A 16,954-nucleotide genomic window follows, 5' to 3' on the forward strand; every position below is an offset into this window, starting at 1 on the left:
ACGCTTTATTGTTGCCTAGTTATAAGAAAAATTAAGCTTATCCTTACTTATATATGTATATCCTTATTTAACTGAGATTCAAGATATTTAAAAAAATATATATATTAAATTCTTACTTCTTTAGTATACTCGTATATATATATATATATATATCGTACAAAACTCCTTTGGAATTTCGATGAGTTTAGAAGAGTAGCCAAGTACAGATATTCATAACAACTACACGATAATTATTCAGATGTGAACTGAATTTAGAAAATAGTAATGATCGTTTACATAAAGAAAAAAAAGTCGAGATTTACGTTTATCTAATGAATAAAGTTATCGGATACTTTTCGAAAGTCATTTCTAGATAAAAACTAGAAACGTACGTATGAAGTATTATACAAAAACTAGAATATTCAGAGTAATCTTTCAAGTAAAGTCATTTAAAACTTTAAACGATGTGAAGATAGTTTTAACATTAGAAATCAATGTAACATATTTTATATATATATATTTTTCAAAAATTCATGCTACTTTGTTTTTCTTTAAATTAGAATTAAAACAAAGCTCCAAAAAATGATTAAAAACACTATCAATCAATAGTTCATTATTCAAAGCTAGAATAGTGTTTAATAAATTAGTATTAAACAAAGTATTGATACATTTAAACTTTTAGAAGTTAATTTTAGAAAGGCTTTGTTACAAAAGAGATCAAGAGTAATCCCTTGGCATTAAAGCTTCCATTAACTCCATTTTATTTTAGAAGCACATTTCCTTAAATTTATATTCAGTTGGATTTTATGTAGCGAACTTTTCAGTCATGGTAATATTGATATGTTATATGTAGAAGTCGCGTTATGGATTTTAATAGAAAAAATAAATAAATATATATATATATAGATAGATAGATAGATGTGAGAAATAATGGATAAAAATGAATATGTGTGATAAAATAAAATTCATTCTTATCAGTTTTGATGCGTGGCACGATGCCAAATCCAGTCGAAAAATCCGTGGCTTATCTGAAAAATGATCACGGGCTGTCCATAGAAATGTGTTGTCAGCACGTTAGCTTGTTGGTTCGAATTCATGGTTTCATACACAAAGTAAACTCTTTCACTACTACTGATGTCCTAACTACTCAAAACATAATAGAAACTGAACGCTTGATGAAACAGCCAAAGCATACTCATCACTTTCTTTCGTTAAATTTTCGTAGAGAAAAATCTTTGGCCCCTTTGTATACATAAATATACATATTTATATAAAAAATCAGTGAATTTTTATTTTCTCTTAATACATTAATTAATAATTATTAATGTTACATTTCGTAGGACATTAATTTTAAATACTGCAAACTGAGTTGTGTAACGTTTCTTCTTCACCATTTTCAAAAATTCTTCTAAAATCATACATAGTAAATTTCCTTCTCTATTTGTTTTAATCCTTGAAAGAATTTAAAAATTTTTAACGATTTTATTGAAGAACAAAATTGAAACTTGAGTAAACATCATTTATTTTCACATCTTTACCGATATGAAACCCCAATGAATAGTATATGTATATTTATTTTTATATAATATTTATAGCAATTTCATACGTATATAAATTATATTTGTTTTATATAAAGTTACAATTGTTTGCTTAAACAACAAAAATTATATTCCTGGGTCTATACTTTAATGATTCGACAGAACTTTTATAATGTACTTTTATTGATAATGTCAGTAAGTAGATGTTATATATATAGAAATGTATCTACAAAGAAAATTTACTGTACATTGATATTATTAAGATAAATAAAAATTCTTAAGAGTACATCTGCGACATTTACAAAGAGAATTTTCTTTTTCTTAGAACTCTAACAAGTTTTATAGGCTTTGAAGTTTCTCTAACAAGAACTACTGATATTTTTCTATTACTTTAAAAAATATTTATTTTAAAAAATCAAACAAAAAAAGAGATATTTTGAGATTATGTAGGATTATATATCTAATAAATGTCAAGAGTTACAAAATATATTTGCTAATGATTTTTTGCTTGTTTATGATCATACATCACATAATNTAAGATATGATTAGAATAATTAGTTATTTGCATGTTTTAATTATTTGTGATAATTAAACCATTAAAGTATATTGCCGTAATAAAGAATGAATACATTTTTCTAATTTAATATATTTCTATTTAAGTATAAAAAGAAAAAATAAATAAATAAATTATAATTTTGTTTACGTGTAATAAATATTTAAATATTTTATATATTAAAATATCTGTTTACTTATTTAATAAGAAACTTAAATGTTAAAAAAAACATCATAGTTTAGTTTCATAATATCTATATTTTATTAATATGATTGCATCATCTGAGACTAACTTGGATGATTAAATAGATACATTTCGATAGGATTATACGAATATAATCATGCAAAATATATACATTTATTTATATTGATATTTACGAAAGCAATATCCGAAACAAATCTGAATAAAATAGTAAAAAATATGTGGTTCGAAAAAGGGAAGTTTCTCTAAGTACTTTCCTTTTAACGTCATTTCAAGTTTTGACAGCTTCTCCTCTTTGACTTTTCAAACATGACCTTCCAATTTTCACAAAGTGTAACATCTAATATGCTTAGAGTTAGGAAGAGGGAAAAAATATTGCTAACCATTTGTGTAAAGTAAGGAATAAACCTTTAGCATGTTTTGGTTACATCGATTTAGACAATCAACTTTTCGTTGGAGACTTCACTCCTTCCAATCCTGTCTGGTTCACAACAGAAGTCAAAGCGGTGTAAGATATTAATGATAAGACGTGTCACGAAAGAGAAAGTAGTGTTTTTCTCTCAGTTCGGCATACTATTATCGATCTTATCTTGATCACAGTGTTCGTAAACTAGGTACAAAGTTTCTGTTATATAAATCATCGAACCGTATAACGAATTGTTCCCTTGCGTCAACTTGATATATGCGTTATCACTTGTAGATCTTCTCTAACTTTCTTTATATATTGGCATCCCAAAGATTGTTTATCCGTAATTTCAGGTTTGTTCACTGTACTTATTTCCAATTTCTTTAAAAGACCACACGTGATTGATGTATATTATAGAATTTCTTGTGTATATATAATTATAACACGTTCGATGTGTGATCTTCTTCTTTTGTTAAATTTTAAATATGATAAAGTTAAATGGGATGTGATGTAGATAAAGTGCATTTTTCATTTGTAAATTACCTGTTATTATCTCGGTCAAATAAATTTTATTAATTACTAAAATAATTTTTCATTCTTTTGTTAAACGAAAAAAAATCTAATATTAATTAAGTAAAATCGAATTGATTAGAAAATTTCTGTCAAAAAATAAATTTTAAATAATTATCGATTAAATAAGTAAGAAAAATATTTATATATTGTTTAATGATTTAAATACTTTTAAATTGCAAATAATTGCGATTCAATAAATAAAAAAATATAAATTTTTAGAAAATTCACAGAGTTCTTACATCAACAAAAATATAATTCCAAATATTCTAATGTGGTTTTAAGATAATTGCATTTTAAATATCTAAAAAATTTAAAAAAAAAACGATAGAGATTATACGTTTTTTCATAACATAAATGATTTAATTCGAGAATGATATAGAGTTATTAAAATTTTCTATATTATTTAACATTTATAGTTATTGATCAATGTAGTTAAAAAGAAAAGTATGACAACGATCAATTTGCTAAAATTTTCTTAATTTACTTCCCGATTTTTTTTTTCTTTTTTTTGCTAGAATTCGAATTTCTTATTCAAGGTTTGACCTATTTTTTTTCCTAAAACGGTAATTACTTCTTAGATTTTTTGAGATTTTCTTACATTTATATCTTTCACACAAATAAGTATTACACAGGTCAGCATCTACTTTTAAACCTTGTGCATTAAAAGCTTTAACACCTGTTATTTACATCTTAAATCTTAAGAATTAGTTCGACAACTCTTTTCGCTGTACTTACATTTTTTAAAAGTATTAAATAAATTAAAAATGCAAACAAAGAGACATCATCTATTTAAATTTGAAAATCTATTTGTCAAACTTCTTATTCGTTAGATCGATAGTTCGGAAAACTTTTTATATTTGATTGATCACTTTTAAAAAGATTGATTATGTTTTTAATACAAAAATTTATTATTCAAATATGCATTTATGATATATGCAGATTTATTATTCTTACATATATTTGATTTTTATCTTTAATAAAAGATCGAAGAAGTAGGAGGAAAGTTGAATATATATCTTTTTATGGTTATGATATATATCTACCAAAATATGCACAGATTAATGTTCTTATCACACAACACCTGCTCTGTTATAAATACTTATGATCTCTTTCGTGTTTTATAGTTATTAAAGAAATGTAAGAGAAGGGAAAAAAGTAGTAACCACATAGGAACATATAGACAAGTTAGAGTTTTCTTTCACTTTTCTCTCGGAAGATATTATATCTGTCGTCATCAACAGCCTAGAGTAAGAACCATAGTGCGAACGGTACTCACGGGATTACGATCAGGCACAGTTACAAATAGCAGCACCCGTATATCTATCCGAATGGATAGTATCATATCTCTTACAGTATTACCCTCGCAGGCATCTGTGTCCATTCCGTGCAGCATATCTACACTGGGTATCTTCAGTGGATTCCATCTCTAACATGCTATTTATACAATTATGTGATAGAGAAAGAAATTAAGGAAAAAACGTTGCTGTAACTCAGTAATGTTAAACATATAAAAGAAGATTGTTAGACATATATTGTTCGTTTTACGTTCGGCAATATCCTTAAGAGACAAACATCGAAGGAATAATAATTTTTTTATAAATAATATTTATTCTGCCACAAAAATACTCCTACTCGTTTCATTGCTGTAATATTTTTATTTCCATTTTTATAATAACTTTTATTCAATTTATATATATATATTTTTAAATATAAACATGTATTTAGATTTAAATTTTTTAAATAAAAATAATAAGGGAAAAACAAAAAAAAAAAACATTTTATTTTAATAAATAGAGATTTTGGATTCATTTAAAATATTATAAAGTTGTCTTTATTTTCGTATATCGAAGGTAATGCAATGATTTTACTTTTGAATCAAATGTATAGAAACATTTCATCCTTTTTAGTGTATAAATATAGAAAACTCAAGAAATGAAACAAGAGAGAAATTCTTTGAAGTATGCTACGGAAATCCTGTAGTAAAACGAGTTGTTCTCTTTTGCATTTACTTTTTTCGGATTTCCTCTCGAGGTTTACGTAGTTGTCTATACAATGACGTGTAAGTTGGACAACCGAAGTAAATTGCATGTTAAGGGTGATAGATGGACAAGAGTAGATCGCCTTTTTTCTAAGTGTATCTATTGTAATCAAAAGAAATATTTCTTGGAGCGGAAGAAATGGTAAATCTTAGGCAAGCCAATATCAACTGTGTAGACAGCATTTGTCTAGGGCATAATTTTTGAAGCTTTCTCACAAGATTTTATTATATTAATAACAATAGTAGCTTTTTAAAAAATTAATATATTTGTTTAGCATTTATTTTTTATTATATAACTAAAACTTTCATAAATTTAATAAATTCATCACAAAAAAAGAAAATGTTTTTGTAATTTACTTACATTTTAATAAATTTTAAATTACCTTTATCTAGCCATTTTTATTATGTAATTAATATAAATTTATCAAATTAAAGTCATTATTATTACACATCCTTTTATTTATCTTAGATTATAAAATATATCGATTTTTTCCCCATTTTTCTTACCATTTGTATTGCCGGAAAGCAAACATTACGCTTGTTTATAGCGCTCGCTTGTACAAGTAAAACGAAGAATTTTGAAATTAAAAATAAAATAATATTGAATTGCTTCATATTATTAAGAAGAAGAATCTTTAAAGCAAACAAAACAGATTATTGGTTTCAATTTTTCAATATATTATCTGATGGAAGTGGAGTAAATACAAAGTAAAATTTGAGTTAATATTCCTTTTATTGAATATTATTGAAATAATCATCATTTTTTCAATTCTAAATGAGACAAACCATTGAAAAATCGATTATTATGCTTTTATTATCTGTGGTTCATCCTCTTTTTATTGCTATTCCAATATATAAATAAAACATTTACACAGAAAATTTTCTATACGAAATTACTTTTGACAAAAATATTGGAAACAATAATTTCAAAACATTGAAATTATATTTTAAATTAATTAAGGATAAATTTATTTTTCAATTAATGTTAATTAACTAAATATTTATAATTACCAGCGACAGAAAATGGGCATTAATTCAGCGGCTATAACAATGACAACATCAACATATAAGAGCAAAGCTTTTGAATAAGATAAAATAAGAGATTTCTTGATAGTTATAATTACACATTTAAGAGGTGATAAGGACTTTACCAAATTACCTTACAAATGCAAAATTTATGGATAATAACATTAAGATCAACAATTAAGTCTAGATTTTCACTTAAACTTTTCTTTGTATAATAATTATTAAAGTATTCATTATTAAACTTATTCAAATACAAAAATTCGTATATTGTTTAAGTAGATAAAATTTTAATTTGTTTATTAAAATATTTTATTACATAAATTAATTAAGTTGTTATACATCACATTTTTAAAACCGCATCAAGAGAAACTTATCATTTTTTAACATTTTCATTTCTTTTATAGAAAAAAAATGAAATTTGTTGCTTAATGAATTGTGACATTTCCGTCCTTTTCTACCAGCAAAATTTTTATTATCTAAGAAAGACATTAATTTTACTTTCTTTTAAAAATTCCTCTCCCATTCTGACAAGTTAAATTTATATTATTTAGTTTTATAAATGTAAATAATGAAAATGATAATAAAGCAAAAGAGATAAGTATTTATGTCTATGTGTAGAGTTAATCCAATGTAAAGAAAAAAAATTGGTTTTATGTATATGAAAGTAGTTTCTGTGCTTAGTTAAACTGATACAAAAACACAATATCTACAGTGTAAGTGGCGCAGTTGAGTCATTAACTAAAGTAATTAGCTTGATAATTATCATTCCGCATACGGTTGTCGTCATGTAAAGTAGTTTTAGAATATTTTTTTCCTTTAGTATTTTTGTTATTTTGCTAGATTGATTGTCGTCATTTTCTCTCCTTTTCGGTTTAATGAGCAAGAAAGTCGGGGAAAAAGTTGATTGTATTGTGACATTTTCTACTATTTCTTTACCTTGTAGTCAGATGTTATACGATTACTAAGGCAGAAAGTAACCACCTTGTTCGTGTAATGGCTACAGCTTACAGCATTTAAATAATGTACACCACTGTTTTCCCTCTACAACTTTTATTTTCGAGACAAATGTCTTAACGGCTAAGTTCTTTCATTAGTGTTAAAATTCGATAATGATATGTTGGATGTAACGTTAAGAAAAATAATTTCTCTTCGCCTCTTTTGTCTCGCTCTTTATGGAAATTTAAAACGAGAACATCACTCTCAACTCGCATCAAACTATAATTATATCTTAAATAGTATATAATTGGTTATTTTTGTAGTATTTACTTTAATATCTTACTTTTTTCCTTTATATCTTGTTCAAATCAGTCGTGGTAAATTGATGCTGTCATTCAATATTTTGGTCATCTGAAGTCATCACATAGAAGATAACTGCAATGGAATTGCCTTAGGTAACTTATCGAGATTTTTTTTCTTCCTTCCTTTTTTTTCGTATGACGATTGTACTTAGACAACTTTGACATGTTCTCCATTATTTTCTGTTCGCTTCAACTCCTCTAAAGATGTCTCAATTATAAACATTAAAATTTTATTGCTACATTATTTATTAAAATACAGCTCTTTATTTATATATATAGCAATGAATTTACATATATATTTATCGTAATGATGCTTTTTTTGTATGGAAATAATAACTTTTTCACATTTTCTGTAATAAATGTGCTTTGTTGGCAGTTCTTTTCAGTGTAACTATTTTTTTTTAATTTACAGAAGTGCGAAAAACTACTTTGCATCGGGTCAATATCATTTTCGCCATTCTAAACCACCAGATAGTGTCACGTACTGTCCACTTGACTGTATCTGATGATTTGTTGTATTCCGAGAGTGTAAAGCCGATAAGTGAGTAGGATACTTTAATCAGATGAGGAAAGTAGCTATTTTTGTAGCAAGTTTACAGGATATAAATAAAATGAGACGAATAATGCATGCATCAAAGAGTTAACACATCAGAAAAAAGCACAACTTTTATTGAATTTTTTTTATTGAGCTGCAATGTTAAAAGATTTAGACGTATAAATTCTCACTGTCGTCTGTTTTTCTGTCTGTTTGTCTGTCAGTCCTTCCATAATCTCGAGAATCGTATTAGATAGATGAAAGTCGAGACCAGATATGGAAAGCTTAATCGTAGGAGACACGATTAAGTATATACGAATGTCCGGTCTAAACCGATATTTACGTGATTCCAATTCAAAAATTTTCCTCAGAAAGAAGTTACATAGATGACCGGCATGACTCTGTTGTTATCAGGAAAGTATGACTTACAGGAACAAGACACTACTAATTTGAGATCGAGAGCATATATTTTAAATTAAATAAATTAAAAATATAATTAAAAATTGCAGCCTTGAATTATGACGATTTCACAATAATTTTTGCCCGTTTATTGGTAGAATTTTTTGGATAAATTCATTTGAATATAAACTTGTTTATCTAAAAATTAATATTTATTTTTTAATAAAAATAAAGAAAATATAAGTTTTTGAGATTTTTAATTTATAAAATAGACTCAAAAATATATTTTATTAATTTAAAAAAAGGAATTAAGAATCTATTTTTCAATTCTATAATATAGTCTATAAGTAATTTGCTTAAATATTAATAAAATTTTATTCGATAACACTAATAAAGTTGATTATACTAGTAGATGTTACTTAAAAATAGTCTAATATTTTTTTTTAGTTTTTAAATCTATTAATTCGCTTCGTTTCTTATAAAAATTATTTCTGTTATAAATCTACACATAATATCCTGCAATTTAAGTAAACAAGATTTAGTTATTACAGAAAATAAAAAGAAAACTTCCTTTAAGTAACGTATTAATGATGGAAAAGATTTTTTATAATAGAAAAATTTTTCTTTATAAATTTATAAGTTGAATCTTTTTATAAATAATCAATTCAATTTCATATATTATGCACGATAAAGAAATTTTTAAATTTTCTTCTTTCTTACATTTATTAATCTATCGTAATTTTCATAATTAAAAACATCTTTTTCGTTCAAAATTTGTTTACTTTAACGATAAGAAAACTTATATATGTATATATTTATTTATTTTAAACAATTTTCTAAGATTGTTTTCCTAAATTTAAATATTTATATAACAAGTCTTAAACTTCTTTTAATTATAAAGTATAGTTAAAAGAGAATATATTATAAAATTTTCAAAATTTTAATAAAAAGTATTAAGAAAATAATTAATATTTTACTTTAAAAATTATCAAATAAATTTCTAGCTGTAGAATATAAAAATACTGAAAAAATATTGAGAATTTATCAATACTAAAATGTATGAAAGATATATGATTAATATTTATGTAACATTTTTATAATGAAGTCATTAAGTCTTTAACACTTAATATTAAAGGAAATTAATTTTATTTTCGCACCAAGTCTATCTGAAAAAATAAAATGTTCCTGATTAATGAGTTTTAAGTATTATATTTTAAAAAACATATATAAAATAACCTGATATGGAAGAAGGATACTGATGCTTTTAAGCCTTAGGAAAATCTTTCAGAAATCCACTTCAACCTAAACCAAATTCATGTCAACGTTATTTGAAATTTATTCTTCATTCGGAACAAACCTATAGAAGCATATCTCACATATCTTTGCTTTTCAATGCAACTCTTTTAAAAATATGAAATGCACTTTGGTCTGATACTGGTTTTCTTACCAATGATGTATCAAACAGTCTTCATGCATTATATTCTTTTATAGTAGTCCTCCTTTGGGCGCTATTCTCACTTTCTCTTATAAAATTTCTTTTCATAACTCAACTATTTACATTTAAGCTCTTATCATCCAAAAGGACTATCACTTATAGAATACATATATGACGTTTTTATGAATACTATATTTTTGATCAATTTATATACTGTATTAGTGAAGAAAAAAATTTTTTTTAAATCCCATTTCATGCAATAAATATTAAAAAAATTTATACAATTTAAAAAATTATATTTTTATATAATGTTATAGTTTTATTAAATTGATGTGATATTAGACCATTTAGGTGAATAATTAATGATTAATTAAGGTAAAGAGGACAGGTTATTAAAGCAGTTAATAAAGTATCAAGAGCAATTGATAGATTATTCAGCGTTAAAGAAATTACACAGATAGAATGTCCATTCAGTTATATTGGGTATATACAAAGTGATTGTAATTAAGTGGCTATACGTGAATTTCAAGAACATTCAAATGAGATAATTACCAGAAAATGTGTAGTAGTGAAATGTTATTTGCAGTAATCAGGTATAAAAATGGAGCTATAAACGAATATTCCACTAAGACTGTACTGTGTTAATTTTTATTTAATTGTTACTTTGATTAGATTTTGTAAGTACTGTAACACAATATTTATAAATGTAAATGGTGAAAGATTCTTGTATCTGAATGTACTTTGACTGTGAAATCTATACTATGAAAATAGAAACAAGGCAGTAGTAGCGAGGGACAATGACTCGGATTTAGGCGCCTCGAGCATCAATGAAGAGGAACGACGACACCTTGAGCTGTCAAAAACATTTCTCACCTAGTTCTAGCATCGCATAACAAGTGAGAGACATCACATCCGATATGTTACGTTCTACCATTGTATATGCTGCTGTTTAGTTTTAGCTGATATATCTAACTTATGCCATAAACCGACTGACAATTCTAGTAGATAACAATACCATATTTCATAAAAGTTTACGCATTGAATTAGAAAAATAAATATAAAATTGAAAGTGCTTTTTATGGTGTATGATTCGTTTCCATAAGAATTCAAATATTTCAAAATTTTCCTTTTTTCCTGTATTTTTTCAATATGTTTTCTACATTAGCTGGCACCTTTAAACATCAGATAATTCAAATTAATGATATTGTAATCATTTATACTAATATTTTGTTGAAAATTTAGAATATAAAATGCCTATTAAACAGACTTAATTTCAAAAATATAACTATGTAATCACAATGTTAACGTACTTCAGAAACAATTTATTTATTTACTATAAATTAAAAACTGAATATTTATTAATTAAATCAATATTTAAATGCCTTAAAATCTTCTTATACTCTTAAAATTATCAAAAAAATTTATTTATGTACATAAATTTGTATTATTATATCGAAATTTATACCGATTTGTATTATTATAATTTAACAGTATATGATAATGAGTTAAAATCAATTTAAACATCTAAATATTTATAAATATTAGTTTATTTAATAATAATAAGATTATTCAGTATTAGAAACAATAATAATAGAGAAGAGAAGCCGAACAAACGAAAACTAAGCAAAACCATTATCAAGTAAAACAATACAACAGTTTATATAAACATCAGGAATGGCAACAACTCAACTCGACATTCATGCAATTATAAATTTTCTAGATGCTGGCATTAGAGAGATTGTATAAGACAAATGAAGTTTATCTTTCGGTAAGTCATTTAACATATGAAGATCAAACTTGAATTGTAAAAGATTGTCTTGTAGAAAGGATAGAGAAGAGAATACAAAATTAGGAATTATAAATGTTTCAAAGGGATTTGTAAGAAGAATGTCATATTAATGTTTTGATTAATCGCATGCAATATTAAAATAGTTCAGGTTATTTCATAAATATAAATAAAACTATTAAATTATTTATACAAAAGTTGCAAAATAAAAGTTGTCTTTATTTTCGTATATCGAAGGTAATGCAATGATTTTACTTTTGAATCAAATGTATAGAAACATTTCATCCTTTTTAGTGTATAAATATAGAAAACTCAAGAAATGAAACAAGAGAGAAATTCTTTGAAGTATGCTACGGAAATCCTGTAGTAAAACGAGTTGTTCTCTTTTGCATTTACTTTTTTCGGATTTCCTCTCGAGGTTTACGTAGTTGTCTATACAATGACGTGTAAGTTGGACAACCGAAGTAAATTGCATGTTAAGGGTGATAGATGGACAAGAGTAGATCGCCTTTTTTCTAAGTGTATCTATTGTAATCAAAAGAAATATTTCTTGGAGCGGAAGAAATGGTAAAATCTTAGGCAAGCCAATATCAACTGTGTAGACAGCATTTGTCTAAGGCATAATTTTTGAAGTTTTCTCACAAGATTTTATTATATTAATAACAATAGTAGCTTTTTAAAAAATTAATATATTTGTTTAGCATTTATTTTTTATTATATAACTAAAACTTTCATAAATTTAATAAATTCATCACAAAAAAAGAAAATGTTTTTGTAATTTACTTACATTTTAATAAATTTTAAATTACCTTTATCTAGCCATTTTTATTATGTAATTAATATAAATTTATCAAATTAAAGTCATTATTATTACACATCCTTTTATTTATCTTAGATTATAAAATATATCGATTTTTTCCCCATTTTTCTTACCATTTGTATTGCCGGAAAGCAAACATTACGCTTGTTTATAGCGCTCGCTTGTACAAGTAAAACGAAGAATTTTGAAATTAAAAATAAAATAATATTGAATTGCTTCATATTATTAAGAAGAAGAATCTTTAAAGCAAACAAAACAGATTATTGGTTTCAATTTTTCAATATATTATCTGATGGAAGTGGAGTAAATACAAAGTAAAATTTGAGTTAATATTCCTTTTATTGAATATTATTGAAATAATCATCATTTTTTCAATTCTAAATGAGACAAACCATTGAAAAATCGATTATTATGCTTTTATTATCTGTGGTTCATCCTCTTTTTATTGCTATTCCAATATATAAATAAAACATTTACACAGAAAATTTTCTATACGAAATTACTTTTGACAAAAATATTGGAAACAATAATTTCAAAACATTGAAATTATATTTTAAATTAATTAAGGATAAATTTATTTTTCAATTAATGTTAATTAACTAAATATTTATAATTACCAGCGACAGAAAATGGGCATTAATTCAGCGGCTATAACAATGACAACATCAACATATAAGAGCAAAGCTTTTGAATAAGATAAAATAAGAGATTTCTTGATAGTTATAATTACACATTTAAGAGGTGATAAGGACTTTACCAAATTACCTTACAAATGCAAAATTTATGGATAATAACATTAAGATCAACAATTAAGTCTAGATTTTCACTTAAACTTTTCTTTGTATAATAATTATTAAAGTATTCATTATTAAACTTATTCAAATANCATTTCTTATCTTATAGGCTTATATTACGATGTAAAGGCTTAATTTAAATTATTTTTGTCTTAAAAATGATTTTATTAATTAATATATTAATTCATAATAAAATTATATAATTAATTAAGATAATTTTTAACTATTTAATTCATTTATTCAAATATAAATAAAAGTAATTAGATGTAGAATAATTATTATATTTTGTTATTAAAGTAAGAAGATAATTGTTTTATTTTCGTTCTTATTATCTAACTGCAAATTGTATACGAACAAATGTGTTACTATTAGTTAAAAAAAAACAATTTTAAATGTAATTATCATCATGTAACAGATCTTAGAATGGTATAATTAATATAATTTTCTCTAGTAAAAGTTTAATATTGAAGTTACTCAGGTGTGATAAGAGCAAACATAATAGTTGCTATTATAAACTTAAATATAACCGTAATAAGGAGACAAGAATGTTATAAAAGTTATTTATTACAAGAAAATATTTCACTTTAACGTGTGATTTACAGAAATAAATATTCAGCAAAATGATAATTATACACTTGTAAAATATGTCAAAAATACTAAGAAAGTATAATTAAATCTAAATTATTATAGATAAGTGCCTTTACATAAAGAACATTTTCACTCTAAACATTTAACATTCTCATATGTACGACAATCTAACAGCTGATCTATAATAAGTGAGAATTTATATTATTTTTGTGAATGCTTTTTTCTAATGGAAGACGTGATAATATACACTTCATACCTTTAATTACTTTTGTAATTGAAGACAGTCATTAAAGGAAATTATTATAACTCTTGTCGTTAATACTAATGAAATGTAGCCTTATACAAATTAAGTATCTTAAATTTAAATGCTCGTTTTTTGATTTTATTTCATAAATGCAGTATGATGACTTCAATAAATGTAGATGAAAATAGATTTTAAGAAGTAATAAGAACTCTTAAATGTCTTGAGGATTTATTGTATTTAAAATTATTATTAAATTATAACAGAAAACTGCTCAATATTTAGTTAATAATTATCTTAAACCTTTACAGAAACTATAGACATTGTATAAACAGTGATAAATAGGTGCATTTTGAAACGTTTCACTTAATTAATCTTTATATGTTAATCACTATATAGTTATATATTTATTTGATGAATATTGTTAATTCAGTCGTTACCCGATGAAGATTCTCGTATGTCACAGTTCCAAATTTTATCCATAAATCATAATAATTTATGGTTTTCAATGGCAACTCATTATAAACTAATATGAGGAAGATGCAGTAGTGTTAGATTTACAGAATGCAAATTATTCTCTTGGTATAAAATTCCTTACATGTGAGTTAATAAGGTCATTTTCTTAAGATAAAAAAAATTGTTTTTACTTAAAAATTTAAGATATATTACTAACACATTCTCATAAAAATAACATCATTATTTTTATGAGAATGTGTTATATAAATATTTTTTTACTAACACGAAATAAAAGTGACTTAACAAAAATAAATAGTTTTATTTGTATATATTTTATTAAATTATGTAAATAAAAATATACAAAAAAAATTAAGAATTTTAAACAAATTCTGTTTGTGAATATTTTAAATAAATTTGATATAATTTGTTTATTATAATTAGAAATTCCTTGCGACTATAAAATAAATTCTACTTCATTAATATCCTCCGGAAACTGTTGCTATCACTGATTATATCAACAAGAAATATTGTAATTTCTTACACAGTTTGGCCATTAAAATGTTTTTCTTTATATTCTACGATATATATCTTCTTTTTTTCTACTACACTACAGTACATTTTCTAAGATTACGTATTGCTGCTCTTAATAACACTATCATATTTCATATACTTGCCACAAAGTTTATATCTTAGAATTTATTTCGTAAACATATTTTTATTTATAAATTAATGTAAATAATTTAAAATTATAATGAATCTATACTCAAGTATATTATCAATTTCTGTTTCATTCCTCTTTAATTCGTAAGATGTTTAACCAGAAATATACTATTTAAATATAAATTTAAATATTTTAATTTTACGGTTTGTTTATTGTTTATAATTTCAAATTGTAAGTATATTTTAATATTATATGTGTAAGTACTGTATATAAAAATATATTGAAAATATTATAAAATTTATCTTGTATTTATTTATTTACTTTTTTAATATTTTTTTCAATATTTGAATAGTTTTATTCAAATATAGCTTCGTGACAAAATCTCAAAAGTATTGATTGAATTTATAGATTATAGTTTTTCGAAAAGTTTGTTGTGCTGAGTTTTAGTTCTCAATATCTTGAAAGAAAAGAAACTATTTACATTGATTGAATCTTTTGTTGTTTTTTTTCCATTTTGTTTCAATTATATCTTTGATAAGATCAACACCGATTTAATCATTAATAAATTATATTTCAAAGCTAAGAATATTAATAAAATAAATATTTTATCACTAATTAGTTTGTTCTATCTAATTTAATACTTTACACATAATTTACTTTTTTTGTCAGTATTATTTTCTGAAATCATTAGTTATTTATCTCTAATCAGATAATATTTTATATAAACTTTACGTGATACATATTTGGCTTGAAATAAATTGTTAATTTATAAATTCCAACTGTCGTCCGTCCGCTGTCTGTCAGTTCTTCCTTAATCTCGAGAACGGTTTTAGATAGATGAAATTCGAGAATATGACCGGCATGACTCTGTTGTTATCAGGAAAAGTGTGATGTACAGGCGAAGCCACTACTAATTTCAGGTGGATAATATATATTTTAAATTAAATAAATTAAAAATATGAATCTAAAAATTTTAACCCGGCATTTTAATGATGTCACAGTAACTTTTGCTCGTTATTTTATATAATTTTTATTTATATTCACATATTACGCGAGTCAACGTATTGCAGTTTTTTTTATTATTATAACGTCCATTCTTTGCAATTTCGACTTTAAAATGTATTGAAAATACATTCAATAATTTCCTAATAGACCTTAGCTCTTCTATTGATTCCTTTCATTGAGAGACCATTATCCTTCCTTTTTTGAGTTTTTATATATTGTAAGGGTCTATCTTATTGTGTTTTTCTTTTTATATAACATAATATATATGTCTGCAATAGAAAGATATTTGATATACTCTTATATAAAATATTATTTAATTAATATATTTTGCTTTACTGAATACTTTAACTGTCTCGAATACCTAATATAGAGTAAATTAATACATTCTAAAGTTGAAAATGTGGAGAATGAACATTATAAACATAAAAAATTAATGAACTTCTTCTTTTATATAATCCACTCTGTTGTATAGTATCAATATATTGTCAAGATGTTCATAGTGCAACTGTAAAGCAGTCGACAGCTAAGTGTACGATTCTGATGGTTAATAGTTATATAATTTTATCGCTTTGTATGTGTGAGTCTTTTAATAAATTCTTTAGGCTAATTTTTTGCCTTATAT

Source organism: Centruroides sculpturatus, unplaced genomic scaffold (assembly GCF_000671375.1).
Source record: "Centruroides sculpturatus isolate CEXI.00-Female unplaced genomic scaffold, Cexi_2.0 scaffold829, whole genome shotgun sequence".
In the NCBI taxonomy this organism is placed as follows: domain Eukaryota; kingdom Metazoa; phylum Arthropoda; class Arachnida; order Scorpiones; family Buthidae; genus Centruroides; species Centruroides sculpturatus.